General features: G+C 42.2%; 1 non-coding gene across 1 annotated transcript; it reads left to right on the top strand.

The window, feature by feature from the left end:
* The first annotated feature begins 2,391 nt into the window (after positions 1-2,391).
* On the top strand, positions 2,392-2,498 carry LOC120236808. Its single transcript, XR_005529775.1, has one exon. It is a non-coding gene; the product is annotated as a U6 spliceosomal RNA (small nuclear RNA).
* Positions 2,499-14,220: the final 11,722 nt, after the last annotated feature.

Here is a 14,220-nt window from a genome sequence, read left to right as displayed (position 1 = left end):
AGTACTATAAGTTCTAGAGACAGCAATTAGACAACAAAAAGAAATAAAAGGTATCCAAATTGGTAAGGAAGAAGTAAAACTTTCACTGCTTGCAGATGACATGATATTATATATAAGGAAAGCCAAAGACTCCACCAAAAAACTAGGACTAATAAATGAATCCTCAGTAAAGTCACAGGATACAAAATCTATGTGCAGAAACCCATTGCATTTCTATACACTAATAATGAAGCAGCAGAGAGAAATTAAGAAAACAATTCCATTCACAATTGCATCAAAAATAAGATACCTAAGAATAAATCAAATTAAAGGGATGAAAGACCTGTACTCCAAAAACTACAAAACACTTATGAAAGAAGCTAAAAAAAAAAAACACAAAGAAATGAAAAGACACTCCATGTTCATTAATTGAAAGAATATTGTTAAAATATCTATACTACCGAAAACAATCTACACACTTAATACAATCTCTATCAAAATACCAAAGGCATTTTTCACAGAACTAGAACAAAAACATCCTAAATTTTTTATAGAATCACAAAAGACCCTAAATAGCCAAAGCAATTTTGAAAAAGCAAAGCAAATCTGGAGAGGTGCCTGGGTGGCTCAGTCAGTTAAGTGTCCATCCAACTCTTGATCTTGGTCCAGATCATGATCTCATGGTTCCTGATTTTAAGCCACACATCAGTCAGTGTCAGTGCAGAGCCTGCTTGGAATCCTGTCTCTCCTTCTCTCTGCCCCTCCCCCACTAGTGCTTGTATGCACTCTCTCCCTCCCTCTCTCTCTCTCTCTCTCTTGCTCTCTCTTGCTCTCTCTCTCTCTCACTCTTTCAAAATAAAAATAAACTTTAAAAAAAGAAAAGTTGGAGATACCACAATTCCAGACTTCAAGTTATATTATAAAACTGTAGTAATCAAAACAATATTGTACTGGCACAAAAATAGACACATAGATCAATAGAACAAAAGAACAGAGGGGCGCCTGGGTGGCTTAGTCGGTTAAGCGTCTGACTTTCGCTCAGGTCATGATCTCGCAGTTCGTGGGTTCGGGCCCCGCGTCAGGCTCTGTGCTGACTGCCAGCTCAGAGCCTGGAGCCTGTTTCAGTCTGTGATTCCCTCTCTCTCTAACCCTCCCCTGCTCACACTGTCTCTCTCTCTCTCCTAGAAATAAATAAAACATTTAAAAAAAAAAAAGAATAGAAGAGAAAACCCAGAAATGAACCCACAATTATATGGTCAATTAATCTTTGATGAGGCAGGAAAGAATATCCAATGAGAGAAAGACAGTCTCTTCACCAAATGATGTTGGGAGAACTGGACAGCTACATGCAAAAGAATGAAACCAGGCCACTTTCTTACACCATACACAAAAACAAATTCAAAATGGATTAAAGACCTAAATGTGAGACCTGCAGCCATTAAATCCTAGGAGAGAGCCCAGGCAGTAATGTCTCTGACATGGGATGTAGCAACACTTCTAGATATGTCTCCCGAGGCAAGGGAAATAAAAGCTAAAATAAACTATTGGGACTAAATGACCTTGCCATCCTCACCACAGCCTCAGGATCTCCTTAGTACCCTCCCCCCAACTCCAATACAATCCAGTATCTTTCCTCTCCCCACTCTGATCCAATCTCCCTCAGCTGCTCACCACATCAACCTCTCCACTTTGCCTCTGGATCCCCTGGTCCACAAGAAACAAATCTCTGCACTCAGTCTCTTCGATGCATTTCCCTCCAACCCTGCCTGAACCACAACATGGATCTCCTTCAACGACCCTTCTTCCCTGTGTCTTCTCAAGCTAGGCTTTCCCATTCCCCAACTGCCCTGAATTCCAGGCCTAGAGAGGGATGTGCATTCTTTCTGATCCCCAGAGATAAAAGCCTCTTCCCCTTAAGATCCATAGCACATGGCTCCACCATCTTCCTACACTCCTACCATGACTCTTGCCACCCCCCCACCAACAAAGGGCACACACAGGGCCTAGAGTCTCAGTTCCCTGATTTTCTGTCCTCATCAGGCTCTGCTTTAATCCTGGAGGACTCTACTGTTCACTCTCATATTAATCCTTCCCTAGGGGCACCTGGGTGGCTCAGTCAGTTAAGTGTCTGACTCTTGATCTTGGCTCACGTCGTGATGTCACAGTTATGTTAGTGTTAGTGAGATCCAGCCCCACATCATACTCTGCAATGACAGCATGGAGCCTGCTTGGGATTATCTCTCTCGCTCTCTCTCTCTGCCCCTCCCCACTTCCCCTCCCTCTGCCCTTCCCCCACTCACACAAATGCACACATGCACACTCTCTCTCAAAAATAAACATGAAAAAAAAATCCTTCCCTGATCACCCCTTCCCAACCTACACTGATCTTAAGGCATCTAAATTCTGATTTCTGTGCTCACTTCAGCAGCACGTATACTAAAATTGGAACAATACAGAGAAGATTAGCATGGATTCTGTGCAAGAATGACATGCAAATTCATGAAGTACTCCATATTTTGTGCAGTTCTCCAACAAACTGCCACCCTTTGTGGATTAACTCAGAGGAAAGGATGTGAGTCAAAGCACAGCATGCAACACTGAATAATGAAATTGTGGCATTTCACTAGAAAAATAAATAAAATAATAAATTCTGATTTCACATTCATATGCCCTTATTCGCTTCCATGTTCCCAGATTCCAGCACAGGCCCAGGTCACCAGTAGACACTCTTATATTTCATGAATGAATGAATGACCACAGGGAGGAGCTAGGCAGAGAGGGATGGACACCGGTTTCTCCCACCATCTTGCTGCTCCAGCCAGACCCCTTCCCATAGCTGAATGTAGGTCCTATGCTACTTTCTCTTGTCATCATGCACATAGGCAGCCTCACATACTCCCACTACCCATTCAGCAGGAACTCCTGGGCTATGACCAGCTCACAACAGTAAAAGAATTATCTAGAGGCTGAACTTCCCGCAGTCCAATCTCATGCCAGGCCCCAAGGAGCCTTGGCCCCACCCAGAGCAGGGCAGAGAAGTCGTTAATGAGAACAGGTGCACTGCCCTGCAGACGAGGTTCTTCTTTCCTGTTACTAGATTTGTCACACTCAGTGACCCCAGTTTCAGCCACAGGGTCTGCTCAGAAGAAATGATTCCACCAGTCTAAACTAGGTACTTGAATAACAGTCCGAGGGCCAGCCTTGAACTAGACATTCCTCCTTGCCCCATCCCTTGTACCTCCAGGAAATCCTGGGGAAAGGACAAGGTACTTGGTGTTAAGATGGCCTCCAAAGTTTCATCGGAAAAGGCAGATTATTTCCCCCCTCTTCTGAGGCTGATGTATGATTCTACCCTCACCTTAATTCCTGGAAGCAACATGAGGCACAGAAGAGGGCTTAGAGTGATATCACCAACATAGTCCAACATAGTCCAATACAATAACCCTCACTGATTTCTATGCCTGACCAACAACTTGACATTCACCCACAGGTGAAAATGCCTTTATGGAAGCTCTGGGGTTCAGCACCACATGCCAGGGGACCCAAGAGGAGTCTCAAACACCCATGTGTCAAGTAACAGACCTCAGTCCCACCTGTGACCCTGCAATTGCCCATGAATCAGCTCTATCCCCAGTCAGCCATGGTCCAGGAGATCCTGGAGAGCGCTGTCTTAGACGATTACTCCCAGAGAAGAGAGCCTTTATAGAAGTCCAGGTTTCCAGAGAACTTCTAGCACATATTTGCAGCAAAAAAATGTGTATGTGTATGCACACGCACAAGGTAAGAGGAACAATTTGACTTTGCCTCCATCACCTGTCCCCCAAGCAGCACAGCTCAGTGCCAAGAAATCACCTTCTCAGCCCATGATTTCTCCAGCAGGGGGAAAGTGAGGGCATGTGAGTGAGCACTTGGCTTCTCAGGCTGTACAGAAATCTGGCAAACATGCTTATTTCTCTCTTGTCCCGTTCAGGGTACTGAGTTGTGAGCTGTGTGACTGGGGCTGGGAGGAGCAAACAGGACTATTGGAGGGCTTTAAAGGAACTTGGATTCTGTTACCTATATCATAAATTCTAATCGAATGGCATAGAGTGGACTTGCCTCCACATCTACACTGACAGGAGCTGGATTTCCTCAGGACCCACCAGGGAGGCATCACCCTGGCTGCGGGTCACCTTGGAAACATGTCCACACTGACAGCAGCTGGGTTTCCTTAGGACCTTCTGTGGGAAGAGAAGGAAGTGGCTGGAAAACAAATGTACCAGAGTTATCATCTAAAACAAGATTCTCCTTCAGAAAACGTCATCAATAGCCACTACCAAAATGACTCTGATCTACTGGGCAGCCATGGAAGCTTGAGATGTTGTCTACTACAGTTCGTTAACAATGAGCTCTGCATGTTTGTATATGTGAGAGCTGGTGTGTTTGACGCTGGCTGGTGAGCTACATTACCCTCACAAAAGAGCTGGGACCCTAACCCCAGTCATCCTGCAAGTGAAAGAGCTGATCAGTATTACCAACGTCACTCTGTTTGATGCTTTTAGTGGCTTCCAGGCCCTTGTCCTCCAACATGTTTCCAGATTCCTTCAGCTTATCCAGGACGTGCCCCCAAGGTGTTGGAGTGATCTGAGATTGCCCGGGCCAGGGCTGGGCCTTCCCAAACCATTGACAGAACCACCACTAGGGCTGGGGGCAACAAGATGAGCCTCATGGCAGTGCCAGAGAGGCACTCTGGATCCGTGGTAGGACATCATGGGTTGGCCTGTACATTTTACAGCTACCTTCTTGCCAGGAGACTCTTCAAGTTGAATGTATTTCACCTGTAAGATAAAGGCATTAAACTACTGTCATGCTATTAGCAAAGAGCAAGACTGCACTCACTCTTCTTGTGGCCAGACTCCTCCCATCCTTTCATTCCAAAGGTGTCTTCTCCTGGTATCTTCTCCTGCATCCACTGGGGTGAGATGTATGGCAGTTTACTCACATCCTTTGGATTGGTTGAGGTTTGAGATACACCACTTGCCTAGTTCTGGTAATACTGGGGCAAAGACACTTCTGAAACTTGAGAAAGATGGAAATCAGCTTTCTTTTTTTATTGAATTATGTTTGACATAAAACATTATGTGTTTGAAGTACTGATTTGATGCCTATATGTATTGTAATATGATTATCATTGCAGTGATAGTTGGCACCTCTATTGTGTCATATAATTGTCATTTCTTTTTTGTGGCGGGAACAACCAAAGTCTAGGCTCTTATTAATTTTGATGAATATAATACAATCTTATTGTCTATCTGCTATATGCTATGCATTGGATTTCCAGGACTTATCTAACTACTGGATGAACATTTGGATCCTTAAACAAAATTTCTCCTGCTTCCCCACACCCCAGCCCATAGTAACCACTATTGTATTCTTGGTTTTTATAAGTTTGGCTCTTTCAGATTCCACATGTAGGTGATATCATACAGTATTTGGTCTTTCATGGTCTGACTTATCACACTTAGTATAATGCCTTCAAGTTCCATCCATGTTGTCACAGAATTCAGGATTTCTTTCTGTCTTGTGGCTGATTAACATTCCATTGTATCGTGGCACCTGGGTGACTCGGTCAGCTGAGCATCCAACCCTTAGTTTTGGCTCAGGTCATAATCTCAGGGTTGTGGGTTTAAGCCTTGCATGGGGCTCCACACTGAGCATGGGGCCTGCTTAAGGTATCTCTCGCTCTCTCTCTTCTGCCCCCACCTCCACTCACACTCTCCCACTCCCTCTCTCTCTAAAATAAATAAACAAACAAATAAAATAGAAATTTTAAATATTCCATCGTATCTATAAATATTTTTATGTTTATTTATTATTGAGACATAAACAGAGCATAAGTGAGGGAGGGGCAGAGAGAGAGGGAGACAGAGAATCCGAAGCAGTCTCCAGGCTCCGAGCTGTCAGCACAGAGCCCGACATGGGGCTCGAACTCACAAACCGTGAGATCATGACCTGAGCCAAAGTCAGACACTTAACCAACTGAGCCACCCAGGTGTTCCCCCATTGTATCTATATACCACAACTTCTTTGTCCATTTATCTGTTGATGGACACTTGGGTTGTTTCCATGTCTTGGCTATTGTGAATGGTACAGTAAACATAGGGATGCATTTTTAAAAAGGCATAGAATGGCTGGATGGATTTAAAAAAAAAAGGCAAGATCTGACTATATCCTGCCTACAAGAGATTCACTTCAGCTTTAAGGACACTCATAGACTCAAGGTGAAGGACTAGAAAAAGATATTCCTGTAAGTGGAAACCAAAAGAGAGCAAGGTTAACTATGTTTATATATTAAAAAATAGACTTAAACCAAAAACTGTAACAAAAGAGAAGGAAGGTCATTATATAATGATAAAAGGATCAATTCCTCAGGAACATATAACAATTGCAAATATATATGTACTCAATATTAGGGCACCTAAATATGTTAGGCAAATGCTAACTGATTTGAAAGGAGAAATAGACACTACCCCACTTTCAACAAAAGGTAGTTCACTCAGACAGAAAATCAATAAGGAAACACTGGAGGGGCGCCTGGGTGGCTTAGTCGGTTGGGCGTCCGACTTTCGCTTAGGTCATGATCTCGCGGTTCGTGGGTTCAAGCCCCGCGTCGGGCTCTGTGCTGACTCCCAGCTCAGAGCCTGGAGCCTGTTTCAGTCTGTGACTCCCTCTCTCTCTGACCCTCCCCTGCTCAAGCTGTCTCTCTCTCTCTCTCCTAGAAATAAATAAAACATTTTTTTAAAAAATTTAAAAAAAAAAAAAGGAAACACTGGATTTGAACTAGACGTTAGTACAAATATACCTAACACAACATATAGAACATCCAACAGTAGCAGAATGCACATTCTTTTCAAGCACACATGGAACATTCTTCACGATAGAGCATGATAAGTCACAAATAAGTCTTAGCAAATTTAAGAAGACTGAATTGTACCAAGTATCTTTTCCAACCACCATGGCATGAAACTAGCAATCAGTAACAGGAGGAAAACTAGAAAATTCACAAATACGTGGAAAGGAAACAACACACTCTTCAACAACCAATGGATCAAGAAGAAATCAAGAAATCAAAAGGAAATAAAAAATAACTTGAAACAAATTAAAATGGAAACAACTACCAAAACGTGTGGGATGCATTAAAACAAACTCAGAGAGATCACATCAAAATGTTGGGCTTACATGTAAAACAATAGTAAAAAATGCACTAAAAAATTTCATCTATGAACTGATATTAGTTGACAACAAGGAACCACTGTTAATTTTGTTAAATATAATATTGGCATTACAGTTATTTTTTAAAAGGTCATATTTTTAAAAGATGTATATATCAAAGTATTTAAAGGTGAAATAGCAAAAATGTCTGAATGCCTAAAAACACAAAGAAAAGTGACAAATACAATACAATCTTGGTAATTATTCAATCTAAAGACTGGGTGTGTGTGAGTCCACTGTTAAATTTCTGTACTTGCTTATGTTTGCAGATTTTCATAATTTAAAAGGAACAAATGGGTGGAAGACTTAGACCTGGTCAAATACAACTCTTTGACCCACCACCCACTTTTTTCCAGTTCCAGGCAAGTTCCTAGACAGTCTGCTCCATCTGTGACACTAGGGAACAGAAGAGTGTACAGCAGGCAGCTACAGGCACCTGCATAGAGGAAACCACCAACCTGGGCCTCCCAACTCTGTCTCTACCTCTTCCCATGCCCCTGCTTGGCCTCCATCAGTCCCCAGAACTTTTCACTAATGGAAAGTCAAGTCACCCCACCTTCTCTGGAGCCGCATCCCTTCCCTGTCCTACCTGAGGCTTCCTTAGGAATCAGTACTCAAGCCCTTCCCTGCAGAGGCTGCTGAGTAGGGCACCAGCTACAGACAGCAAGAGAGCTAAGGGCTCAGCACCAGCACACCCTTACTTATTCTCACCTGCGTCTCCCTGGCTTGCCCCACCAGTCACTCAGGCCTCCAGCTGCCTCCCGTAACCTAAACAGAAAGAAGAAGTAGAGCAGAAAGCAGGCCCAGGAGAACTTGCCCTGGTGGATGAGGGCTATAGAGAGAAGGAGGAGGAGGAAGGAAGTGTCCTGTGGAAATGGCAGATGGAGAAAGGTTTCCAGGTAGGGGCAGAGACATGATGTACAGCAGAGGAGAGCAGAGACTGTTTCTCTGCCTGCTTTCCTTCCAGTCTTTTGTTTATTCTTAAAACAGACCTAGAGCTGATCAAGAGCATGACTCTGACTTTGACAATGGGACACAGATGAATAAGACTCTTTTAGGAGAGGATCTTCCAGTGGGTGGGAGAGACACATAAACGGAACTATGCCAGGGACCAAGGCCATATTGGCCTGGGGGCAAATGATGTGCTGTGGGCATCCAGGAGACGCACAGTGATAACCCTTCAGAGTAGAGTGGACCCTGAAAACCTCCCAGGCCTACAGCAGAAGCCAAGAGTCACAGCCCCAGAAAATTCCAGGGTGTGATGAGAAATATCCTCATGATATACCCTCATGAGAGGGTACTGAGCCCAAACAGTGAGAATTTCAAAGGGACATCAGGGCAAAATTGCAGGAAGGAGCCTGTAGCATCGAGACACCCCAATCTCAGCTTAGGCTGTTTTAAAAAACTGAGTAAATTTGAAAATCTAATTGGCTTTATTCAACAATTCATGAATAGGGCAGCATCCCATCTAGCAGTTGAAAAATGAGCTCTAGGGAGCTATACAAAAATGGAAGGCTTTTATAGGCAGAAGAGGAAAGAGTGGATTGTTTCAGTCAAGGTCACCTTCCTTTAGGGAAGGAAAGAGAATCAAGAAGATGTGGTTTATCTATACAACGGAATACTACATGGCAATGAGAAAGAATGAAATCTGGCCATGTGTAGCAACATGGATGGACCTTGAGGGTGTTATGCTGAGCAAAATAAGTCAGGCAGAGAAGGACAAATACCGTATGTTTGCACGTATAGGAGGATTAGGAGGAACTTAACGGAGGACCAAGGTGGAGAAGAAGGGGAAAAATAGTGGGGGAGAGGGAGGGAGGCAAACCATGAGAGACTCTTGAATGCTGAGAACACACTGAGAGCTGATGGGGGTGGAGGGGAGGGGATGGGGGTGATGGGCATGGAGGAGGGCACTTGTGGGGATGAGCACTGGGTGTTATATGGAAACCAACTTGACAATAAACTATTAAAAAAAAGAAGTACATATGAGAAATAACTTCATAATTTCCTTTCTGCCTCTTCCCCAAACCCACCAAACCAAATAAGAAACAGCAACTCCCTATCTTTACTTAAGTGAAGTTAGAGGGAAAACCTCTAACTCCAAACTCTAAAATAAATGAGAAAGACTGGTAAGGGCAGAGAACACCAGGCCATCCAGGGAGACTTTTAAGGCAGGGGGAGCACAGGACAGACCCATGCAGGTGTGTGGCCCACCTAGGAGCAGGGGCAGGGGTGGGGGTGACAACAAAACAATCACATGTGATACAGTAGAGGAGGAGACGCGGTGCTTAGAGAGATAAGAGACTGCATATAGCACCTGGCAAACCACTGCCTTGGCTAACGTGGGGAGCAACAAGGGGCTCTCGGGGAGGTAACAGCCCCGAAGCCGCAGCTCTTGATCAGCTCAGCAAAGGTGAGGTTGGCAGCCTTAGGCACAAATACCTGACTTCCCCATGAGACAGTATAAATCACTTGGCTTCTCCCCAACCCCATCCTTGCTTGTGAAAACAGCTAATCCAAGAAGAATTTGACCACAAAATGAATAGGCAAAGAATCTACAGTGGGAGGGGAGGGGACATAGTGGCAGGGAGGTAGACAGAGGATAAATGAAGGAGCAAGTGAAGAACATCTCTCAAAAATATTTTATCGTAGAGAAGATAAGTATCATGAACAAAGATTTTCCCCAAAAACTCACAGAATATACTAACTGTATCATTACTCCATTATGCAAGATCTCAAAGCCAAAATACAAGCAAACAGTGAAGAAACAGAAAGAAATGGAAAATAAATTTTCAAGCAGAGCTCAGGAAAAAGGTAAAGAGAGGAATTTGACTATCACTGAAATAAAGGCTACACATGAGGCCAGGAGGAGGGGATGAGGTATTGAGGATAATAAACGGGGACAGAAAGGAGAGGACTGAGAAAATTAAAAAAGATGAATTGAAAAAGAGCAAATAAGGAAAAAGGGTTAAAGAAAAATGGTAGAGCAAGAGATCCACTAGACACATAGTTGGAATCTCTGGAGAAGATAAGCAAGAGAGTGGGCACCTGAGTGGCTCAGTCAGTTAAGCGTCCGACTTTGGCTCAGGTCATGATCTCGTGTTTGTGGGTTCCAGCCCCTCATTGGGTTCTGTGCTGGCAGCTCAGAGCCTGGAGCCTGTTTTGGATTCTGTGTCTCCCTCTCTCTCTCTGCCACTCCCCTGCTCGTACTCTGTCTTACTCTGTCTCTCAAAAATAAATAAACTATAAAAAAAAAAAAAGTTAAAAAAAGATAAGCAAGAGAAAGAAAATAAATACTCCAAAGTGATTTTAAAATATCAGGTAGGGGGGGCCTGGGTGGCTTAGTCGGTTGAGCATCTGATTTTGGCTCAGGTCATGATCTCACGGTTTGCTGGTTCGGGCCCCATGTCAGGCTCTGAGCTGTCAGCTTGCTTCAGATTCTCTCTTTCTCTCTGTCCCTCCTGCACTCATGTTCTCTGTCTCTCAAAACAAATAAATTTTTTAAAATATTTTAAAAATTATTTAAAAAAATATATAGAGAGGAATTTACAGTTGCCTACAGGTGTTTTATGTGTCTCCACAGTTAAACTGGACGGGACAACAAGAAGAAATTCACAGAAGAGAAGATCTCTGGGGTGGGGGTTGTGCAGGGACTAATTTAAGAATCATTAAACACTAAATATAAAATGAAGAATATTTTTAAAAATCAATCAGGAAATTTAGAAAGTTTAACTTACGAGAAACTTAACCTTGGTCTTGTACAAACCAAAATATTGTGCTAACGGTGTTTTTATATGGTAAACTACTTTTTAAAGACTCAACCATACCAAAAGCTCTTTTAGCTTGGAATTAAAGCTTTTCCTTACCTTGTAACAAAAGCTATTCTGAACATAAACTTTTGAGTGCCCACACACACACATCAAAAACTATAATTGATAACATTTTCTTTTTTTGTTTTAGATATCTTTTACTGTTTTTTCTTTATTTGGATCAGATATTCCTAGTGTATGCGTAACAACTGAATGCTCTGGGGGTTTTGCTTTTTGCAGTTTTTTTTTTCTTTATGGTTAATTTTTAGAATTTCTCAAGAGAGAGAATCAAGGAGAGAGGAACAAAAAGAGTGAGAAGCACCTGGCGTTAGACCAATATGAAGCTGTCATTTTAAAAGATTGCTTATAGTTCCTCTACAAGGGGAGAGAAGAAAGTTTAGATGTAGAGAAACAGAAGAAACTGCTTTACAGCTGGTTCAGACAGTAACTTGGGACCCTGACTATTTTCTCAAGCCACACAATTAGAAAGCCAGCCATTATTAGTCTCCAAGGTACAGAAATGGAGTGGTGTGCTTCCTACATTAAATAAAATTATCTTTTGATAAGCAAGAGGATCTTTTCATGAGGGTTCCTTTGTTTTTTGTTCTAAGATATCTCTTTCTCTTTAAATTTAAATCCAAGTTAGTTACCATATAGTGTAATAATGATTTCAGAAATAGAATTTAGTGATTCATCATTTACATATAACACCCAGTGCTCATCCCAGCAAGTGGCCTCCTTAATGCCCATTACCCATTTAGCCCAACCTCCCATCCACCACCTCTCCAGGAACCCTCAGTTTATTCTCTGTATTGAAGTCTCTTATGATTTGTCTCCCTCTCTATTTTTATCTTATTTTTGCTTCTCTTCTCCTATGTTCATCTGTTGTGTTTCTTAAATTCCACATATGACTGAAATCATGATATCTGTCTTTCTCCAACTGACTTACTTCACTTAGCATAATACACTCTAGTTCCATCAAGTTGTTCAAATGGCAAGATTTCATTCTTTTTGACTGCTGGGTAATATTCCATTGGTATATATACTACATCTTTTTTATCCATTCATCAGTCAATGGACATTTGGGCTCTTTCCATACTTTGGCTATTGTTGATAGTGCTGCTATAAACACTGGGGTGCATGTGCCTCTTTGAGTCAACTTTTAATCATTTGAATAAATACCTAATAGTGCAATCATTGGGTCATACAGTAGTTCTCTTTTTTATTTTTTAAGGAATCTCCGTACTGTTTTCCAAAGTGGCTGCACCACTTTGCGTTCCCACCAGCAGTGCAAAAGGGTTCCCTTTCTCTGCATCCTCACCAACATCTGTTGTTTCCTGAGTTGTTATATTTAGCCATTCTGACAGGTGTGAAGTAGTATCTCATTGTGGTTTTGATTTGTATTTCCCTGACGGTGAGTGATGTTAAGCATTTTTTCATGTGTTTGTTAGCCATCTGGATGTCTTCTTTGAAAAACTGTCTATTCATGCCTTTTGTCCATTTCTTCACTGGATTATTTGTTTTTTGGGTGTGAGTTTGATAAGTTCTTTATAGATTTTGGATACTAACACTTTATCTGATATGTCATTTACAAATATTAAAATATGTCTAAAATGAACAATCTTTTCAATGTCAAACTCTCCCCAAAATGGCCACTGCAATTCCAACTACTGAAATTGTTGTTTTTTTTTTTTTTAATGTTTTATTTATTTCTGAGAGAGAGAGAGAGACCGGGTGAGCAGGGCAGGGTCAGAGACAGAGAGAGACACAGAATCTGAAGCAAGCTCCAGGCTCTGAGCTAGCTGTCAGCACAGAGCCTGACGTGGGGCTTGAACCCACAAACCATGAGATCATGACCTGACCTGAAGTCGGATGCTTAAGAGACTGGGCCATCCAGGTGCCCCTTGTTTTTTTGTTTTTTTTTTTTTTTAATGTTTATTTATTTTGAGAGAGATACAGACAGAGCGTGAGCAGGGGTGAGGTGCAGAGTGAGGTACTCACAGAATCTGAAGCAGGCTTCAGCCTCTAAGCTGTCAGCACAGAGCCAGATGCAGGGCTTGAACCCACGAACTGTGAGATCATGACCTGAGCTCAAGTCAGACTCTTAACCGACTGAGCCACCCAGACGCCCCCCAACTGGTGAAATTGTACCAGTTAGAGAACTAAGTATACAAGTTGGTGGTATTACAGTGAGAAAACATGCTGAAAGTAGGTTTGACCTGAAATAGGCATAGTTTTAAATGAAAAAGAAGGCATGGAAGTGAATGCTCCAAAAGGATGGTGCATGTGTAAGTCTCTTTTTCTGGAGTGTGGCCAAAGGCCTATCAGTCATTACTTCCAGGGCCAGGACCCAACTACTTAAATCCAGGCAGACTAAACTAAACAAAATAGTTCTCAAAGACATAAGGACAAGATCAAAGAAGAAAATTCTTACAAGATTTTAAAATGATGACCTGGGGCACCTGGATAGCTCATTTGGTTGAGTGTCTAACTCTTGATTTAGGTTCAGGTCACTCTCTATGCTGAGCTTGAAGCCTGCTTGGGATTTTCTCTCTCCCTCTCTCTCTGTAGCCTTCCCTGCTTGCACATGCACACATGTGCTCTCTCTCTCTCTCAAAATAAACCAACCAACAAACAAATAAATAAATGTTTAAAATAAATAAATAACATAAAATGATGGTCTAAGGCAAATTGAGTCCAGAAGACGAAAGGGCCAGCTGGAGAAAAGACTTATCTGATTTACGCCCATCTTTCCCTATAGAATTTTCATCTTCAAGGAATAACAGGTGCTGGTGAGGATTTGGAGAAAAGGGAACCCTTACATACTGTTGGTGGAAATGCAAATCAGTGAAGCCACTATGGAAAATAGCATGGAGGTTTCTCAAAAAATTAAAAATAGAACTATCACTGATCCATCAAGTACCACAGGGTATTTATCTGAAGAAAATGAAATCATTATCTCAAAAAGATATCTGCACCCCCAGGTTCACTGCAGCATTATTTACAATAGCCAAGACATGGAAACAACCTAAGTGTCCATCAGTGGATGAATGGATAAAGAAGATGTGGCATAACCATACAATGGATCATTATTCAGCCATAAAAAGGAAGGAAATTTTGTGACAACATGGATGGACCTAGAAGGCATTATGCTAAGTAAAATAAGTCAGAATGAGAAAGA

Source organism: Hyaena hyaena, unplaced genomic scaffold (assembly GCF_003009895.1).
Source record: "Hyaena hyaena isolate Hyena2069 unplaced genomic scaffold, ASM300989v1 scaffold_160, whole genome shotgun sequence".
NCBI lineage: Eukaryota > Metazoa > Chordata > Mammalia > Carnivora > Hyaenidae > Hyaena > Hyaena hyaena.
Note: the sequence above shows the minus strand (reverse complement) of the source record. Positions and strands in the feature narration are given on the sequence as shown.